General features: G+C 46.8%; 1 protein-coding gene across 2 annotated transcripts in view; it reads left to right on the top strand.

Annotated features, from left to right (window-relative positions):
• The first annotated feature begins 16,995 nt into the window (after nucleotides 1–16,995).
• BMP4 (bone morphogenetic protein 4) overlaps nucleotides 16,996–21,009 on the top strand; it is an 8,368-nt gene continuing 4,354 nt past the window's right edge. Inside the window, exons 1-2 of one of the 2 annotated variants that reach the window (XM_006160554.3) lie at nucleotides 16,996–17,256; nucleotides 20,292–20,416. The gene's annotated coding sequence lies outside the window, so the exon portion shown is untranslated. The remainder of the gene's footprint in view (nucleotides 17,257–20,291; nucleotides 20,417–21,009) is intronic. The other variant, XM_027776634.1, reaches the window with a different exon arrangement.

Here is a 21,009-nt window from a genome sequence, read left to right as displayed (position 1 = left end):
AAATGCTTACACTAGCCCCATGATGAGCAGACTAAATTTATGTGTCATAAAGACTCCTCCAACCTGGTTTTCCTCAGGTTTCGTCTCTGCATTCACGGCTACAAGGACCTTCTTTTTCTGTACATCCCTCACCTATCAAGTCTTGGTATAACCAATCCTCAGAAAAGTCCTTGGACTCTGGTCTTTTTCCTTTTCCTGTGCCATGCCCATAGTTCAGGATCTCACCACTTCTTACCACAACTTGTTTGCTGGCTTCCTCATTCCACTTCTGGTAGATGCTTTCTGTATGTTTTTCCCACCCATTAGGGAGTGTTCTCTGAAGATGAAAAGCAAACGTTACAGATTTTTTAAATTTCCAGAGGTCATTGTCCCTAGTAGATGTTCAATAAATGATTCTTGCTCACTGATTTGCTTGATTGACTTAGAGGTAATAATTGGGTGGAAAAGCACTGGAGCTGGAAACTGAAGACCTAGGTTCAGCCATTGCTCTTTGTGTCAATTTCCTGTGGCTGCATAACAAACTACCCTTGTGGCTTACAATAGCAACAATATTCATCTTATTTTCTCTCACATTTTCTGTGGATCAGGAATTGGAACAAGGCATAGTGGAGATACTTATCTTTGCTTTGTGATGTGTAGGCCTCAGGCAGGAAGACTTGAAAGCGGGAGTGATGTGACAACTAGGGACTAGAATCATTCAGAGGCATCTTCATCTGCATGAAAGCTGGTTTGTGTTGGTGTCAACTGAGGCCACAGCTGGCTGCCAGCCAGGACACCTACACACAGCCTCTCAGGTAACTTTCTGCTTGGGTTAGTTTGGGCCTTCTCACAGATGGCAAGGACAACTGGGTTCTAAAAGCAGGTGATCTAAGACAACCAGTTGGAAGCAGTATAGCTTTCACAATTTAGCCTTGGATGTTAAGTAGCATCGGTTTTTCTGTAGTTATAAACTTACCCAGAACGTTAGGCAGAATACTAGCTCTCTAAGACATCCATGTCCTAATCCTGTGAATAAGTTTCCTTACCTAGCCAAAAGGACTTTGCAGACATGATTACGTTAAGGACTTTAAGGTATGGAGATTATCCAGGATTATCCAGGTGGACACAGTGTAATCACAAGGGTCCTTATAACAAGAGCCAGGAGGGTCTGAGAAGGAGATGTGATGCAGACGTAGAGGACAGATTGATGCTGGCCATGAGCCAAGGAATGCGAGGACACGGATTTTCCCTGGAGCCTCCAGAAGGAACACAGCCCTGCCAATACCTCGATTTTATCCTAATAAGGCCTATTTTGGAATTCTGACCTACAGAACTGTATGCTAATAGGTTGTGTTGTTTTAAGCCACTAAATGTTTGGTAACTCATTACAGTAGCTACAGAAAATGAATACGCTCAGGTTTAAGGGGACAAAACATACTTTCATCTCTCAATGGGAAGAGTGTCAAAGTCACGTTCAAGAGGTGTAGAATAGGCCAGAGGGTGGCATGGTAATTAAGGTATCTGGATCTCACATTACCGATTATGTGGTTTGAATCCCGGACCCTGCTGTGTGCCCAGAATTTGGAGAGGAGGGAGAGAAATGGAACAGACAGGATCATGGATGACCATTCCCCATGGGGGGTGCTTTCTCACTCTCTTTCTCTCTCCAGCCAACATACATGCCCTCTGGCAATCTTTTAAAAAATGTAGGATGGAAGATACTGTTGCAGCCAGCTTTGAAAAATGCAATCTGTCAGACTCTACCACTAAGTAGGTGGGTAATTGTAGGTTGATCTTTCTAGGTCTCAGTGTCATCATCTGTCAAATAAGAGGGTTGAGTGGGAGGATCTCTAACATTCTGGAATCAAAAGTTTCTGGTCCTATGAGTGAAAGGGCTATGTATTATTCCCATGAGAATTCATAATATGGCTGATTTCCTAAATTGTACTGCGATGCTCATTATTATTTTCCCTTCTTCTTTCCTCCTATTTTTAAAAACATACTATTGGGTGCATGTGCTAACAAGAGAGAGATGGGAGGGGGAGTGAGAAAACATCCCCAAAGGGGATGGCCAATCCCTTCTCCTCTATTCTTCTCTCAAAATTTTGGGCACACATGCACAGGCACCCAGCATGCTTTTCAAGTCACCGGGTCCAGGACTTGAACTGTGCAGTTGGCCATGTGGGATACAGGTGCTTTAACCTCTTTACCACCTGATGGCCCCTCATTTTTATTCTTAATACTTATTGACAACTAACTTACTATAGATTGTTCTTATTCAGCTTGTTTGTGGTCTGTCTCTTCTATTAGATTCTAAGACTTAGGGGGATAAGAATTTTGATGTTTTCACTTCTATGTCCCAGTACCTAGAACAGTGCTTAGTACATGTGGAACTCATAAAACTTTATTAAGGTAAGAGAATATAAGAGAATTAATTTGTCACACAAAGTTATGGAGAATGAGTATCTAGTTTTAGAATAAATAGGAGCTTTGCTAAGAATATTGGCCAACTATGGTCCATAACCTGTTTTTGAATGGTCTATGGATTGGAATTATACCCTCAAAATTTCTATGTTGAAGTAACATAACACCCAGCACCTCAGAACATTATCTTTTTTGGAAATGGGGTTATTGCAGATTTAATTTTTTTTTTTTGGAGAGGTTTTTGCCATAAGGTGTGCGCACTCGTCAGACAGCCAGAGAGAGACAGAGAGATAGAAAGTGAGAAATTACCCCCCGGGGGGGATGGCCGCGCCACAATCCCTTCTCTTCCATTCTCCTCTCGGGATCTTGGGCACGCACACACATGTGCCCGGTGTGCTTTAAGCCACCGGGTCCGGTATGCGAACCGCGACTGACTACTTGGGAGTCCAGCGACATAGCCATTATACTAACTGCTGGTCCCTATTGCAGATTTAATTAATCAAGATGAAATGATACTGGAGTGGGTGGGCGCTGGACTTAATATGACTTACAAAAGAGGGAAATTTGAGGCCCAGCCTGGTGAAAGTTAGTAGCAAACTGAACTACATTTCTAGAAGCTGCATGGCCAACTGTGGGTTTGAATCCCTAGATTAGCTTGAAAATATGACAGGTGTGTTCTCAGGCCCAAGATCCTGATGGCCTGGGAGGGCTGGAGAAAGGGAATAGTGGTATGATGAGAGCCTATTGAAGGTGCTTCTCTTTCTCTCAAATGCATGCACACATGCTTTCTACCATGAATTTAAAATAGTAATAATAATTTAGGGCCATCTCTATGGCCTGGCGGTTAAGAAAGCCACATCCCATATTGCCAGCCTCGTAGTTCAAGTCCCAGATCTAGTAGTCAAGAAACCCGTTGGGCACATGTTCATGCATGCCCAACATCCCAACAGGATGAAAAAATGGAGAAGGAATTACAGCATGCAATTCCCATGCTCCATGGGGTCGGGGGTAGTGTCTCCCTTTCTCTCGTTGTCTCTCTCTGGCAAGCATGTGTGTCCTCTAGCAAAACAAAGCAAAAACTTAAAAGAGAGAAATTTGAACGTAGACACACACATACAGGGAGAACATACAGGTCACAACTGAGTTGACGAAAAGCCACAAAAATACCAAAAGATTGCTAGCAAATCACTAAAAGCTAGGAGAGAGGCATGAAACAGATTCTCACTCACAGCACTCAGAAGGAACTAGCCCGACCCTGATCTCAACTGGAGGCACCTTGATCCCAAATATTTACCTTCCACAACTGTGAGACAATTAATTTTTGTGGTTTGAGCCACCCAGTTGTGGTATTTGTTACCACTGCTCTAGCAGACTAATACAAATGGTATATGTGTAAACAACTGTAGAAGAAGAAGGAGGAAGAGGAGAAAGGGAAGGAAAAAAATGAGACGGTATGTGACCACAAAACCTGAAACAGTTACTATCTGGCCCTTCGAAACAAACAAAACAAAACAAAGCAACAGCTCACCAACACCTAACGTTTCAAGATCATATGACCCATATAACTGGAAGAAACAGAGGTCTCCAGAAATAAAGTTGTATGTTTCAGTTCATACATGTAGTAGATTGGTTTTAGCTATAGCTAAAACGAGGCTGTCTGACTTCAAGTCTGTTTTTTAAAAGAGTCATACCACATTGACTACTGCACTTCTAAAAATTAATTTCATCAATCCTTCTTCATGTAAGTACCAAAATATTACTAAGAAGATGTCTTTATCTATTATTCCAAATAAGCAACCTGAATCCTGGATAGAAACACACAACATTCATCATTTTTTTGAGCAAAGTACCTACACTTTTGTTTTGTTTTTGCTTTGGAGTCTTGCCCCTAAGCAACTCATTTTCTGTGATACTGGTTCACAAGACATAATTAAAACGTAATTAAAGATCAAGAACAGATGTCTGCCTACTCTCTGGAGCTTCCACAAACTGTGTAGTGTAGTTTGTTATTATGGATTTTCTGCTAAAGGGAAACAAAATAAGGGAACTTTTTGTTGAACAAGCCCACATGCCAATGCTAAAGGCATAAGAAAATATTTAAAAGAGAGTGGACCAGAGTTTGAGGTAGTTCTTTTAAGGTACCCATAACACAGAGAAGAGCAAACTGAGTCTGTTTGATCTTCATTAGCACCATGACTTTGTGCTATAGACAAAAAGAGCTCTGTTATGGCTAATTAACCTTGAGTGAGATATTTAATCACTTGGGGATCTTAGTTTTGGCATTTGTTAGTTGCTGAAGGTGATGGTTCTTACTACAAAGAGTATTGGAAGGAGCTGGAGGAGTGGAGGACAAAAGTGCTCTTTTTTTTCCCTCTGGGGTTGACTACTTAGTGGAAGAAGCTAGATATCACTATCAAGAACAACATGTATCCATTTCTGCTAAGATGTCAGTGAGGGCCAGTCTGTGGCGTGGTGGTTAAGGCAGCTGGATTCCTCATGGTCCCTGCCTCATTTCGAGTCTCAGACCTGGCAGCTTGAAAATGACACAAGCATGTGTGTGTGCATGCCCAAAATACTGACAGGAGAAGGAGGAGAGGGGGTTGCGGCATGACCATACCCCCCTGGAGTGCTTCCTCATTTTCCCTGTATGTATTTTTGTCTCTTTGGTGAGCACATGCACCCAATAACAAACTTAAAAATAACACCAGTGTCTTTGAACTGTGCAGGGAATGAAAAAGGAAATGAATGGGTTAAAGATTGTTCCTATTAAAGTGTTTATAAGAAGGATTGTAAGGGTAGCTGATTTATTTTAAAACTTGTACCTTTGCACAGAATTCAGGAGTTAAATTTACCTAAATCTGAACACAGTTTGCTCTTTTTCTAATATCTCTTCTTTCAGTTTTGCTTTGTTATGTTTTGTTTTAGTTGCCAGAGGGTGTGTGTGCTCAGTATAGAGACAGAGAGAGACAGAGGGAGAGGGAGAAAGCACCCCCCGTGGGGCATAGTCAAACCGCAATCCCTTCTCCTCCCTTTCTCCCTCCTGTCAGGATTTGGGTCACATATGCACATATACCTGGTATGATTCTCAAAGTGCTGGGGCCAGACATCAAACTGCTGCTAACTATGTGAGATCCAGCTTCTTCTTACCAGACTACCAGCCAGCCCCTTATATCTCTTTTTTTAAAGCAGGAACTTTATCTGGAGTTGAAACCTGACGTTCTTTGTTCTTTAGCAGAACGGTCTTGAGCAATTCCTCAAATGTTAAAAAAAAAAAAAGTTAGTAGTGGGGGGATAAGGGTAACTACAGTAGGTAAACCATCGGTTGTTTTAAGGATTAAATTAGATAATGAAATACAAATATGTCTAATAATCTTCATGAACCAAAGTATGTTGATTTTCCTTAGAAGCATATGGTTGAGGAAAATATGCAAATATTTGCATAATTATTCATTGATTTATAACCAGCATGTGGACACCCACTAGCATTTATTTTTCTAATGCCACTAGCCATATATTTTGTGATCTATGAATTGGTTTCATATATACTGCAGTGATTGATCCTTACATTAAGAGTCACAAGAGGGTCAGCTGGTGGTGTGGTGGTTAAGGCAGCTGGATCACCCATCGTGACTAAGTGGCCAGAGCCCTTTTCTGACTATGTAGTGGAAGCCTGAAAAACACAGCAGGCATGTGTGCATGTGTGTCCGAAATCCCAAAAGGAGAAATGAAGGAGGGATTGTGGAGTGACCTCCTGAGGGGGGTGGCGCTTTCTCAATTTCTTCATCCCTGCACCCTCCACCCTGGGAGCTCATGCTCCTTCTAGCAAAGAAGAATAAAAGTCACAAGACTCGTAGGTGGGTATGTGATGGGTACAGTGAAAGGGCAGAGCAGGGTCTTAGGATCCTGGCCACTTCTGCCAGGGTCCTTTTTCTCTGCAAATGTTGACTCTTCACAGAGTGACATTTCTATTATCTCAGTGAAGATTAAGGACATTTTGCTGTTGAGGGTAAAAGTCCATCAAAGGTTTTATATGTGCAACTTGTAAACATTTCCCAATAGGAAAATCAGATTTCAAGGTGAAACTTCAAAAGTCTGCCTGCCATCCCTTTAATTGAAAAATGGAGACTCCTTGTTATGCTTTATTTTTGTTTAACTGGCTTGAGGGAAAGCTAAGGGTCCCAAGGTGGTTCTGCAGTGATCCATTGCCCACCTTCGAGGGTCTCTCTGAAGAATGCTTCGGCAACCTCAGTCCTTCTCCCAATCTTCTCCAAAGCAGGCCCCTTCTGGTCATCCTCCTAGCTTTACAGACCTCACTTTTCCAGTGTTGCATGAGTTTGCAGGTACCTCTGCTGGGCTTGGCGAGTGGAAACAGGATTTCAGGAGCCCAGACACTGGGGAGAAGCAGGGATTTGTTTGTTTGTTTTTTCCTTAACTGATGGGGAAGACCATATTCTGCCACCGGACAGCCTGCCATGAGATGGAAAATGATAGTGGAGAGGGTGGCTTACTAGGAAAGCAAGCTTAGCAAATGGCACTCCAATTTAATTTTCTACAAGTGTGATGTGACCTCCTGCACTCTGTTGCTCCAGAGTTTGAAAAGTCGTAGGGCTTCATGGGGACAATGTCCGGGAGCAGGAGCAAAACTGTCTCAGAACCTCTTGGCCTCCACAGGGGTCTCTGTCTGCCTGTCGTCTGTTTATCTCTCTCTCCAAGGATGATACAGAGTGGACAAATCATCATGGAGGAAAGGGAGGTGGGCATGCTCAGCTCAGAGTTTCAGTGGCCTCTCCAGAGGATAGATGCAAATTCTGTGCGGGTGGCATGCCCGGGTTGCCAGGCGCTGGCTGTTTATTCAAGTGTGGGTCAGGTTAGCCACCTGGGGCACAAATCCTGCAAAACGAGTCTGAGAGCAAGGCGAGCTCTTGCAGGTAGGGAGGTGCAGCCACGGAGCTAAAATAATGAGAGCCAGAGGGAGGCGGGCACAGAGAGGAGCCTGCGGGCTGTGGGGTGGAGGTGGCCCAGCAGTGAAAAGCGGACTGGCTGGGCTCTGTGGTGCAGTACGGGTGACAGGTCAGCCACTCTGTGCTGACCTGCGTAACAACTCCCTACAGCATCTATGCTGGAACCCACAAGGAGCGGCCAAAGGCTAGAGGGCAGCAGTGCCCAAGCCTCTGGGAACAGTTGCAATTTCATACCTCTCTTATCTCCTTTGGCCCTCTGACATCAGAGGGCCAACATTTCTTTATCCCAAGGGAAATGGGGGAAGTCCTACCTTATGTCTGATCTAGAAGGGGATGGAGATAAGGAGCTGGAAAAATGTCCCGTCAGCTGGCCGGGGTGGGAGTAGAGAGGCAGTAGTGCTTGCAGTTAAATCTCTGCAGTCCAGGAAGGCAAGCCACATCTGGGAATTTGCTCCTGCACACCTGTCTCTTCATCTGCCTGGGAGGGGAGCGCAGGGTGTGGCTCTGCTGCCCCTCAAGCACAGGCATCCCTCCTCCCTCAACCCCTCACTTTACATTTGTTTTCTTGCAGCTCAGACTCTCAACACCCCCCTTTCATTTCTCTGACTCCTTGAGATTGGGTTTGCACAATCTCTGAGCTTGGCCCTACGGACTGCAAGATAACTCCAAAGGGCCAAACCCCCACCTTGTGCGTCTCTATGCCTCTGAATATAGGACTCAGTTTTGATGAGGAATTAAGAGAGAAATTAAGACAGTCACTTCTGAGCCACATTTTCTCTATTACTATTCTCTTCCCAGTCCATCTCCCAAGCCCAGGGTTCCCAGAATCAGGGATGGAGCACACTTCTTTCCTTAAACTGTTACCTATCAAGGCCAGCAGGTGGTGTGGTGTTTATGGTGCTAGATTCCCACATGGCCTACTCTGATTTGAGTCCCAGATCCAGCAGTTTTAAAATCACTTTGGGTGCGTGTGCATGCATGCCCAAAATCCCAATAGGAGAATGCAGGAGAAGGGACAACAGGGCCATAGCCCCTGGGGGTGGTTTCTCACTTTCTCTCTCACTCTCTCTCATGAGAAAGCACATGAGCCCTATGACAAAAATAAAAACAAAAACAAAATGTGTTACTTCTCATGTGGACTATGTGTCTGACGACCTTGCCATTTTCTCCCAGAAATTGATGCATTGCAATGTCCAATCTGAATCTCTTGGCAAGAGAAGCCAAGGAGAACAGTTAAGCATAAGCCACTGGTACCTTCAGGAGTTTCCATTCTGGCCCAGTGGTTCCCTGCCCTGCCTGTGGTTGAAAAAAGTGCCAGGGCTGTAAGGTATATCACCTTTACCTTGGGCTGCACTGGTGCCCAGAGACCAGGCCTTGGTTGGTGCAAATGCTCTTCTTTGGAACAGACCCCACAATGGATTTGTTTTGAAGCCACAGGTTGGTCTCTTAGATGCTGTGGCCACCAGAAGACCATAGATTAGGCTTCTCCATGTTTTGGCCTTCACAACTTTTTGGCTGGAAACACTATTTTTTGCTGGGGTGGGAAAGTGCTTCAATGGGTAATCAATAACTTAAATAACTTAAAAAAACCATTCCAAAGGAATATTTTCCATAAACTTTTAATTTAAATATAGCAAAAAAGAAAAAGTACACAAATCTCAAATAATAGGCTTTGAAATACTTAGATTATTACTAAAAACATCCAAGTTTTGCAAAAAGAAAAAAAATGCTTGGACCATGTATCCCTTTGGACAAAGCTTTCCTTGCAAAGGACTGGGAAGCTTTTAGTGTGAACTGGGGGGAGAATGTTAGTTGGTATTATCCAATTGACATCTGATTGGGAAACTGCAGTGACTCATGTGGCAGTCAGCTGTCCAAGTCGGACCTGCTTCCAAATCTTATCCTGTAGTGACACTGCATTCTTGGTCAGGTCACACTGTTCGGCACAACAGGGAGTAAGAAGAATAAGACTATGTGAGCTGAGAACAAAGCCATTGCAAGGTTTTAATCCTTCTTATACACTTTATAAGAATTTATTTCCAAACAGTTTACCTGCTGTAGAGAATTAGAGGGTAGAGTTGACCTTTTTTTAGGAGAAGAAGCCTAGAATAGGCAAAGTCATGAAACTTTCATTGTGTTCCAATCCCATCCTAACCCTTCCATGGAAAAGAAAGAATTTCCATATCCATTCCGTGTCAGCCCTCTACATGTTACACAGGTTAAAATAAAAAAGTAGTCTTTTCATTGGTCTGATATCAGTAGAGTCTCAATTAGAATTTCCTGTTCGTTTTCGATACTATTTTCTGAAGGAGTAAACAAAACAGGGACGATATTCCATAAAGTAGCAAGAAGATAATTTAAGACATAGGGAACTGAAATAGTGTTGTGTTTTCTTTCATTTATGAGACAGTATCAGAATCCAGCATTACCAGATTTTTCATGAGGTATGTAAATGTTTGACAACAGTCTCAAATGTTTAGAGAGGAGCAGCAATTTGTGTAAATGGGTTAAAATTTCTTCTCTGAACCAGGAAAAAGGAAATTGGTAATAAGAACAGGGAAAAATTATTAAAAGTTTGAGATGGTAGCATTAGAAAAATCAGAGATCAAATATGCTTTGCGTGGCCAGCAGGTGGCATGGAGGCTAAGGTGCTAGATCCCACATGGCCAGCTACATGGTTTGAGTCTTGGACCTGGTGACCTGAAAAACATGTCAGGTGTGTGTGCATGTGTACCCCATATCCTGAGAGGAAACTGGTGAAGAGATTGTACTGTGGCCATCCCTCCAGGAGATAATTTATCAGTTTCTCCCTTTTTCTTTCTTTCTCTGGCAAGCATACATAACTTATGGCAAAAAAAAAGCCTTTTTTTTTTTAAAGAATTCTTTAGGGGGCCAGCAGGCGGCATGGTGGCTCAGGCGCTGGCTCCCACATGGCCGACCACAGTTTGAGCCCTGGACCTGGAGGCTTGCTTTCTCACTTTCCTTCTCTCTCTCTCTCTCACACACTCTGGTCAAATTCAAATAAATGAATTAATTAATAAAATTAAATAAAGAATTCTTTTTTTAAAAGAATTATTTTTTTAAAAAACTTTTGCTATAGGGTACATGCACTACCAGAGACAGAGAGAGGAAAAGAGAGAAAGCAAGCCACCAAGTCCAGGACTAGAACCATGGGCAGCCATGTGGGAGTCCAGCACCTTAACAACCACACCACCTGCTGGCTCCAGCAAAAATATTAAAAAATAACAAAAAATTTGAACATGTCTATTATTTCCCTGTTTTCAGAAGGTATGACTGTTTCAATGATTAGTTATGAGCTATGTTCTTGGGTCAGATCCATATGAACAAACCATATGAATGTTAACTCACTGATTCACATAAGCAGCAGCTTTTATTCAATCAATATTGGAGATGTGTACAGCACCCAAAGTTGCAAACTAAGTGAAAGACATGATCCCTTCAGTTAACAAGTTTATCACTAACTTTAACTCAATATGAATGTGTCTGTCTACCTTCTATTTTGCTCAGTGAGTCATTACCTTTGCAAGGAGTAATAATAATAGCTAATATTTATTCAGAATTTATGTGCCTGCCATTTTTTAATTAACTTGTTTAATGTTTGTAAGAACATTATGAAATAGAAATTATTGTTCTTAGATTATAAGTGAAGGAACTGAGACACTGGAAGATAAGCAATTTGACTGTAATTTTAGCTACTGGAGGGTGGCCCAGTGGCTTGGTGGTTAAGGGAACTGGATCCACATGATTGACCATATGGTTCAAGTTCTGACCCTGGTGGCTTGGAAATCATGCTGGGTACATGTGTATGCATGCCTCAAATCCCAAAAGTATAGAAAGATGAAAAGAAAAGGATTGTAACATGACCATACTCCATTTGGTGTGCTTTCTCCCGCTCTTTCTGTCTCTCTGGTGAGCTCATGTGCTCACTGCTGAAACAAACAACAAACAAACAAAAGCTACTAGAATATATTGCCTGCCGATCCTGGCACCTGAGAAAGACCTATGAGCAACCTGTTCAATCCTCACATTCTGCAGTGAAGAACCTTTGATCCAGCTTCTTTCTCAAGGTCATGATAAATCACAAAAGCAACTTGTGGAGACCCCAGAGTGGATTTCCTGAAGCCATAGGAAATGATTCATTGAAGGCTCCCATCCCCACTCCAGCAAAAGATAATGCTTCCAGCCAGAGTTGTTCAGGTAGACATGGAGAAGCCTAATCTGTGGTCCTTTGGGATGGTCACAAAGTCTGATCTTAAGGTGGGCTACATATATATAATAAGGTCAGGAAGAAACAAGCTTTGAAGTTTTGATTTTGTTCTATTACCTAAGAACTTGGGAAGACATTCTCTAATTTCCAGTAACATGTTGTAAGGATAGAGCAGTAGCTGGTGCCTGGGCCTGAGAAAGCAACTAAGGCAGGCTTTGTGTGGTTGAAGGCTCTGGTCACAGGGATGCAGCCCCCGTAGGCCTATCTCATCACATGGAGAGGAGGGGACAGACTGACCTAGTCTAGATTTTTTTTTTTTTGGAGAGGTTTTTGCTGTAGGGCGTGTGCACTCACCAGACAGACAAAGACAGAGAGACAGAAAGTGAGAAATCACCCCCCAGGGGGGATGGGCACGCTGCAATCCCTTCTCCTCCATTCTCCTCTCGGGATCTTGGGCATGCACGCACACGCTCCCGGCGTGAGTTTAAGCCACCGGGTCCAGGACGCGAACCGTGGTAGACTACGTGGGAGTCCAGCCACATAGCCATTGCGCTAACTGCTGGTCCCCCTAGTCTAGATTTGAAGCCCACCACTTACTGGCTTTGTGACTGAGAGCAACTTACACGCCTCTCTATATTCGGATTCTCATTTGTAGGACAGGGATTTTATGAAGGTCTCTGTGATGGTTAGAGAGCAAACACGTAACATACGGCAATTTAAAAAGTTTTATGTATTTATTCCATGAGTGAAAGGGGGGGGGAGAGAGAGAGAGACCACACCTGTTACAGGGTCCTGACACCCGGATCTACCTCGAGCTTCAACCAGCTCAGTTCATGAACACACACACCCACTGTACTCACAGAGGTCTCTGGATGCAAACTGGTAACCTTCCCCTGTGGTTCTGCCTTGCAGAGTGTCATGTTTTACCACTGCACACTGTCCAACCCCCAGGGTAACTATTAATAAAAGAAAAACCAGTCATCTGGAACTGTTCCAGAGATCTCTTCTAATTCTAAGTCCAATTGATCTATTTTACTGCTTCTTAAAAGTTAGCAATGTTACTAGGAATTCCTTCGAAGTAGTCCTCCACAGACACCTAGCATCTTCACTAGGTACCCTGGCAAAGGGCTGAACACCTGATGTGGTTCTTTTTTTTTTTCAAATTTTTTTTTTTTTTTTGCTATTGGGCGCGTGTGCTTGCCAGCCAGCCAGAGAGAGACAGAGAGCTAGAAAGCAAGAAATCAACCCCCAGGGGGAATGGCCATGCCACAATCCCTTCTCCTCCATTCTCCTCGCGGGATCTTGGGCACGCACACACGCGCCCAGCGTGAGTTTTAAGGCACCGGGTCCAGGACATGAACCGCAGTTGACTACGTGGGAGTCCAGCGACATAGCCATTACGCTAACTGTTGGTCCCTTCTGATGTGGTTCTTAGTTGAAGACAGAGAGGCAAGGACTACTTATATCTCTATAGGATGAGAAACCTTTTCACTTGCATAGACCTACTGAGTGCTGGACTACTAATGCTATGACTGCCAAATTTACCATGCACAAGCCAAGCATATTCTTCGCTCATTTAATGTCTCAATAGCAACCTTTAAATGGTATTTGTCAGCCCTGAAATGGAAGTGAAGTAACTTTTGAAACAGTAGTTCTCAAACTTTAGTGTACTCAGGCTAATCAGGGAACCTTGGGGAATGTACAGATTTCTGGGTTCAGATCTGAGGCAAAGCCAGGAAATCTTTTACCATCACCCCCATCCTTTATTCCAAAGCTTACAGTCCTCAGAACAGACTTCAAGAAAGAGTCCCAAGGGCTTGTGAACTAGCTACTCTTTCTTGATGTTCTCTAGGAAAAAAACAACAACAAATGAATGCTCTTCATTCAGCTATGGTGGGGGAGGAGCAATAGGTCCTTTTATTTTAAGATGAGGGCCTCCTTTTTTTTTTTCCCCTCTCTTTTAATTGCCAAAGTGTGAGTGCACTCACCAGAGAGAGATAAGAAGCAGCATCCCAGTGGTCACACAGTGATCTCCTCTCCTCCCTTTCTCCATCCTTTGGGGATTTGGCACACACACCTAGGCATACTGCCCTATGTGTTTTTAAAGCCATGGTCTGGGATTCGAACTGTGGTTGGCCATGCAGGACCTGGATCTGCTAACCACTAGGCTACAGACCAACTTTCTTCTCTTAGTCTATATGCTTTAAGGGTACAGTTTCATTTGGCCTACCTATATCATGTTCTGTAAAAACACCAAGATTTTGAGCCAGCAGGTGGCATGGAGGTTAAGATGTCTAGATCCCACATGGCCAACTTCACAGTTCAAGTCCCAGATTCAGCAGCTTGAAAATCACACTAGGAGTGTGTGCATATATGCCCAAAATTTCAAGAGGAGAATGGAGGGGCAGGGATTACAGTTGCAGTGTGGCCATCCCCCTAGAGGATGATTTCTCACTTTCTCTGTCTGTCTGTCTCTCACAAGCAGAGGGTGCCTTATAGCAAAACTAAATAAACAAACAATACAACAAAACAAAAACCAACCAAAATTCACATGTAAACATGAGATGGAGAAATGTCTGGGACTGATTCCCTTTGCCAATACCAATTCTGATCACTAGATTGTGAGTGATTTATTAATAGCTCTCTAACCAACAAATAATTTGTTCTTTCTTGTAAGTGAGAGGGACAAAAAGGAGAAGCGGGACCAGCAGTTAGTGTAATGGCTATGTTGCTGGACTCCTACGTAGTCCACCGTGGTTTGCATCCCGGACTTAAAACTCACACTGGACACATGTGTGTGTGTGCCCAAGATCCTGAGAGGAGAATGGAGGAGAAGGGAGTGTGGCATGGCCATCCCCCCAGGGGGTGATTTCTCGCTGTCTTTCTCTCTATGTCTGTCTGGTGAGCGCATGCACCCTATAGCAAGAACCTCTAAAACAAAAAAAAAAAAAAAGAAGAGAATTGGGAGAAAGTAACACCCATCTAAAATGTGGAGAGAGAAATAAAGCTGTTTAAGGAGAACTGAAGCTGAGTTCTCCCATCACACAGTTGAAGAGTCATATGGGGTCTAAACAAGGTACATCAGGTGGCTTAATTGGAAATGCTTGGACTGTGAGTTTCACAGACTCATGGGTGGCCCAAGTGGCCACTTTATTGTCTGGGCTTCAGTAAAAAGAGATAATAGCTATCATCCAAAACCATGTGGAATTTAAAAAAGCAAAACAAAACTATATGGTGCTTTAAAATAAAATGAAACCCTGCTTTTAAGCATAGCATATCGTGTTATCTCTGAGTTTAAATATTAAGAAATGCATTTTGTTAATGATTAAAAGAATAGTGATGAGCTTAGGGTTCAGTGAACATCTCATCTGTCTGTACTTCAGGCAGCGTGTGCCGGAGGAGCACACTGCCCAATGCCGTAGGAGGGAATTAGGTAACTATTTAATGGAGTTTTAATTTTGTGTTGTTATTTTTAATAATTAATTGTAATTTTGACTGTGTTGGAAGCTGGAGGTATATTTTCAGTCATTCTTTTGGAGGTTGTTGCCCTGCCCTGTTTAATCAGAGGTCTTTGGTGGAGGTAGGCTCAGCAGTGATTTACAATGAAAGAAGATAGATGTTTACTAAAATTACAATCAAATAATCAAATCATCTTCAAATTGAAAGCAAGCATGGAGATTATCTGGCTCAATCCTCTCAATTTACAGAAGAGAAAAATAACACCCCTAGGAATGAAAGCACTTGCCCAAAGCCATACATCTTGTCAGTGTTGTTTAATGCATCCTTGGGCCAGGTAACCTTGTTAGGCCTGAAAAATATGGCAGGAGGTTGTGGTCCTCATCTGACAATTGCTTCTTCGATTTCCCACAATTCCCACCCTTCGTAACCTGTGTCCCACACCAGAAGTAGTTCTTGTTTTTTAAATATTAGAAGTGTGTCAACGCAACCTTTCTAGATGACTTGCCTTGGGCCAACATCTGGTTAAGTAAAGACCTAAATATATTGCTGAGAAAATGAAGTGTAGAGTGCATCCCAGGGGAAAAAAAAAAAAAAAATCCAGGACAGGAAATGCTCAGTCCTCCATCCTGGCTACCAGGATGGAGTTCAGGGCTGGAAGCCTCAACCCTGCCCTGCAGCAGGAGCTCAAGACTCCAGAGCAGAGGCTGTGATTTACTCCAGGGCTTTGCGCAAGTCCCTTTAACCCAGCTGTTTTTCCCCTTCCTAGTTTGTAAAAAAGAGAGAAGAGGCTGATAGGGCCCTCACAGCTCCATCAGAGGCAGTGTGTGAAATTAGTTCCTGTTTGGGAAGGTTGAGGAGGTTCCTCATGCCACCTCCCTGCTAATACAATTACTAACACTCTTGGTTTTTTTGTTGTTGTTTTGTTTTTGTATAAAAGGGCCAATTTCTCATCCCCTTTCTTCTTTTAAACACAGACCAAGGGGCATCTTTTCTTGTCTCTCTATAAGGTCATTGCTTCTGTGGTTATCTCCTTGCAAGGTCAGATTGCCAGGTGAAGGATTCTTAGGTACACCACAAATACACAAACTAAAAAAACAAAAACAAAACAAAACAAACAAAAAACAATAACAACAACAAAAATAACTGCTGTGGCAGTTTTTAAGAGGGCTTTACAACTATAAACATATTTCCAACTGTAAAAAAAAGACCCCAGTGTGTGTTTGCAAAGTGCCTCTGTCCTCAAAAAGTGCCTGGAGGGGCAAGGAGGGGATCCAGCCTGTTTATTGGGGTTGCCTTTCTAAGGGTCATCACCAAGGCTTTCTACAAGAAGCCTTTTAAACGAATGTTTTGGAAGGAAAGGCACCTTTTAATAGCCAAAAAGCTATCTTTCAGGCACACAACTCTGTGCACGGCCTGTTTCTCAACGTTTGGAAATCCTTTAACAGTTTATGGAAAGCCACCCTTTAAACCAATCCAACAGCTCCTTTCTCCATAACCTGATTTTAGAGGTGTTTCATTATCTCTAATTACTCGGGGTAAATGGTGATTACTCAGTGTTTTAATCATCAGTTTGGGCAGCAGTTACTCTAAACTCAGGGAAGCCCAGACTCCCATGGGTATTTTTGGAAGGTTCAGAGACTAGTCGGTGCATGCTTTCTAGTACCTCTGCACGTGGTCCCCAGGTGAGCCCCAGCCGCTTGCGGAGCTGGAGGCAGCGGCGACCCATCCCCGGCCGCATCTGCTGGCTCCGGCGCTGCCCGGGCTTCCGGGACCCGGGCCTGCGAGGCGAGGCCGGCGGCGGGAGGGAAGGATGTGGGCGGGGCTGCCATCCCCAGAAAGGGAGGAGAGCCAGGGAGGAGGGAGAAAGGGAGGGGCTGCCGGAGAAGAGGAGGAGGAAGAAAAGAAAGAAAGAGAGGGAGGGAATGAGAGAGAAGAGGCGAGGGGGCCGGGGAGGAGGGAGGGAGGGAAGGAGCGCGGAGCCCGGCCCGGAAGCTAGGTGAGTTTGGCCCCGGAGCCGAGGGACCGGAGCCTGCGACGCCGCAGCCGCTCTGGCTGAGTATCTCGCCTCTCCCGCTGATGGGATTCTGGTCGGAACCGTCTCGAGCCGGCAGCGCCCCAGTTCCCGGCCCTCGCCCAGGTTCACTGCAGCCGTCCCGAGGTCCCCAGGATCTGCTACTGGCGAGCCCGCCACTGCAGGGACCTATGGTGAGCAAGGCTGCCTGCAGAGGGATGCCGGCCACAGGGAGCCGAGGCGCATCCGTAGGGGAGAGAGGCTGGGGGGCCAGGCTGTGGCCGAGGCAAAAGGTGACCTGTTGCCCCCAACCCCTCCGCGGTGGTGCTGGAGGTGAGGATACTGGCGCGGAAGGCACTTCCACATCGGGCCACCTTCTCCGTTCTGTGACCCACGGCGACTTCCACTATTGGGAGGTGCGGAGCAGGAGAGGGGAGAAAAGCCCTAGGTAGGGATCGCTGGGAAAGACTGAGGTCTCGAGGTGAATGCGTTGCCTGTGAACTGGCGGTTGCGATCCCGGGACACCTAGGGCCAAGAGAGGAAAGAGCGAGCTGTAGAGGCTCAGATCCCGAGTGAGGGGCTGAGCGACCGGCCGCGCGGTGGGGAGAAAACACCTAGCTGGAGCTGTTTCCGCAGTAGGGAGCCCAACCCTGCTCCCCCATGGAGCGTGCGCAGTTTGAGGGGCTGCATCGAGGGGATTGTCACCCGACCTGGCCCCCCAGATGGCGGGACGCCCCTGAGTGCTTGCGAACTGTGGCTACAGGATGCGTCTTCTCCACAAGCTATTTTAGCAGACTTGAGGAACCCAGGGAGTCTCCCCTCTCTGGTTCGGGTGTGGGGTCTGCGGGGACTGTGCCCAGGATGCCAGGGACTCCAGGGATGAGTCTTCCTGCGGAGGAGTGTCGGATGGTGAGTCGCCGACGGGACGCTCGGTGGTCTTGCGGCTTTTCTTAGTCCTTCCGGCCTGGAAGCGACGGGAAAGGGTCCCGGGATTCCCGAGTCCCTGCAAACCCTTCCCCGCGGGAGTTGGACCGGCAGGCTCAGACTCCTACTGTGCCCGGGTTTGGTGGATAGTTTGCAAGCATCGAGGTTTATGCGCTGAAGGCTTTCCGAGACGTTAAAAATACCAAACACATTCTTTGGGAAACTGAGGCTACCTCTAAACAAACGTCGGGGTTGGGAGAAGACTCAGGAAAGTGAAGGTCAAAAGCCATAGGCTGCATTCCTGTCCCTCAAGGAAGAGTTTTGGAGAGGAATTCTTTCTGGCTTGTTTTTTACACTAAAATTCTAGGAAGAAAAAAATGTGATTAGAGAGGAATTAGTGGACTCAAAATTGAGACGTAATTCCCGGTGTCTCTACTTGCTTGGTTTTAGCGCAGCGAGCGCGCCCGCCGCCGCCCTGGGACATTCCTAGGGGCCGGGGATGGTCCCGGGATCCCGGACTCCCGCCCCTCCCACTGTCCCTTCGCCCCGCGGGCACCAGCCGTTTCCTCCTGCCTTTCCTACTTCTGGAGCTCCCCCGCGGGGCTTCTTTTTAGGCTGGTTTTTTTTTTTTTTAGGCTCTTCCCTTCTGGATATCTTTGCTCTCCGCAGCCCTTTTGCAGTCAGCCCCAGCGGAGGCGCGGAATCCAGGGCAATAGCAGCTCAAAAAGCGTAGCTCTGGCCGCGCGCGGACTGTCGTGCAGGGGCGCCCGCGGCCTCCGCATCCAGACCCGCGGCGTCGGGCGGCGCCGGGCAGCCACTGCCAGGAGGGCTGAGCTCCTGGATCCTCCATTCCTCTTCCTCAAAATCTTCCCGCAAGCGTGCCCATGAAGAAAACCGAGGTTATGGGGCAGTGTGTGGCGAACAGCTGCAGCTCTTGAGCTCCAGCGCGATCCAAGGCAGGAACTGGGCACAGCCCGGGAAATGCAGGCGGGTGGAATGGGTTTGGGGGCGAAAGCCGTGGGGCTCTGGCCTCTGGGATGACCCAGAGTGCTGGCCGGGTCTGAACGCAGAGTTGCGCGGAATCAGGTTTTCAAATAGGCCCTTGACTGAGCGACCCACGCGTGCGGCATCTTCGTTGAGTCGGCACATCCCAGCGTTTGCTTGAGCTGTGTGGGTTGGTAAAATTCTTGCAGGAATATTTGCTGCTTTTTTTTCCAAGCTAGGGGGAGAGACAGACTCCGACGCAGAGGTCGCGCGCAGGCCGAGAGCTGTTCACGGTTTTCTTTCGACTCCTGGGAATGTGGTGGGATTTCCTTTCCGCGCCCGGTCGGGAGTTGTAAAACCGCGGCGACATTAAGACCCGAAAAACGTGAAGCGTCCCTTTCTCGACGACGCCTCTTTCTGAATCTGTCCGGAGCCGAGAGCCCCGGCGTCCGCCTCTCCGCCTTGAATGGCTCCGCGGACCTGTTTCTTTGGGGATCAGCTTTGCTCGGGGTTTAGGGGGTACCAGAACTCAGCGGCCGACGCAGTTCGGGACTTCTTGTCCATAAAGGAGCGGGGAAATTACTCTACTAGTCAGCCCCTCGCTTTCCCATACCGATCACCCCCTAGCATCCCCGCCCCCTGCCCGGTACGTGACAGGGGTCATCGGCTTTTGGCTGGGAGCTAGATCGGCCGCCCAGCTCGTCTGAGCCTTCGTAGGCTTTGGCCAGAGGTGACTGGCTGTCTCTGGGAGCAATATTTGGCTTTGCGGAGTCCCTGGGGAGGAAGTGGCGGGGTGCGCGTGTGTGCGCGCGCGTGTGTGTTCAAGGTCCCTTAGCGCTTTCCTTTAAGAGCGCTTTGGTGTTGAGGCTTTGGGCGGCTAAGACCCGCGGTCCCCGCTTCTGGCCCCACTTGAGCAGAGTTCGGATCGCACTGAGCAGCCCCTACAGTGAGTTTGTCCCAGGTCCTCCCGCATCAGGCCGCTGGCGAGAGGACCCAGCCTGAAGCCTACGAGTTGCAGGTAGAGGCAAGGACCCGTTCCTGCGCGCAGTGTCCCCTGGAGCGCGTCAGCGGCCGGACACCGACCGAAAGCTCCGCGGAGCACGGCCGCGAGCTCCTCCCGGACCGCAGAGACTTGGCTGGCCTCGCCTGGAGGGGCGGGGCTGAGCGGGGCCGGGGGCGCGGGCCTTCCACCAGCCGGGTGAGGAGCCTGACTTCCCCAGGCGCGGGGCGGGGCCTCTGCGTCCACGTGACCCGGAGGGGCTGGAAGAAAAACAGAGCCTGTCTGCGCTGGAGTCTCATTATATTCAAATATTCATTTCAGGAGCCATTCCGTAGTGCCATCCCGAGCAACGCACTGCCGCAGCTCCTCTGAGCCTTTCCAGCAAGTTTGTTCAAGATTGGCTGTCAAGAATCATGGACTGTTTTTATATGCCTTGTTTTCTGTCAGTGAGTAGACACCTCTTCCTTCCCCCTTCCCGGGAATTCACTCTGCCCTCCCCACCCCTGCTCGCCGTCTGTCCCTCCGTGGGACCTCCCTTCCAGCTCTCAGGCAGTGCTGTCGCTTCTTGGCCCGGCAGCCAGGACGCTCCAAGAGTACCGGTTTCTTTTAAAGTGCTGCTTGCTTTCAGTGGGCAAGTTGCTAGAAAGGAGATAAGACTGAAAAGATGAAGGGTCCGGAGCCCCCGGTTAAACCCTTCCCTGGCCCCACTTTCCTGGGTAGAGCCCCGTTCCCCTCGTAGCAAGTCCATAGCCTCTTGTCAAAACTTACTGAGGTCCCTCGGCAATCGTCCCCCTCCTCTTCCCTGGGAGTAAGCGACCGGCGCGTCGAGACGCTTTTTGCTTGAGCATTTCAAACTCATTGGCTACAGTAAAATAAATCGTCCAGCCATCCGATCAGCCCCCAGATCACCTTCCCGGCCGCTGGACCCTGCTGCTCTGTGCCTTCACCCTGCTCTTGCTCCTTTGCCCACCCCCCCACCCCACCCCCAGCCGCTCTGAACCAGCTGGAAGTTGTGGAAGATGGGGTCAGAGGGGGGGGA

The sequence above is a fragment of the Tupaia chinensis genome, unplaced genomic scaffold, assembly GCF_000334495.1.
Source record: "Tupaia chinensis unplaced genomic scaffold, TupChi_1.0 Scaffold000688_1, whole genome shotgun sequence".
Lineage (NCBI taxonomy): Eukaryota > Metazoa > Chordata > Mammalia > Scandentia > Tupaiidae > Tupaia > Tupaia belangeri.
Note: the sequence above shows the minus strand (reverse complement) of the source record. Positions and strands in the feature narration are given on the sequence as shown.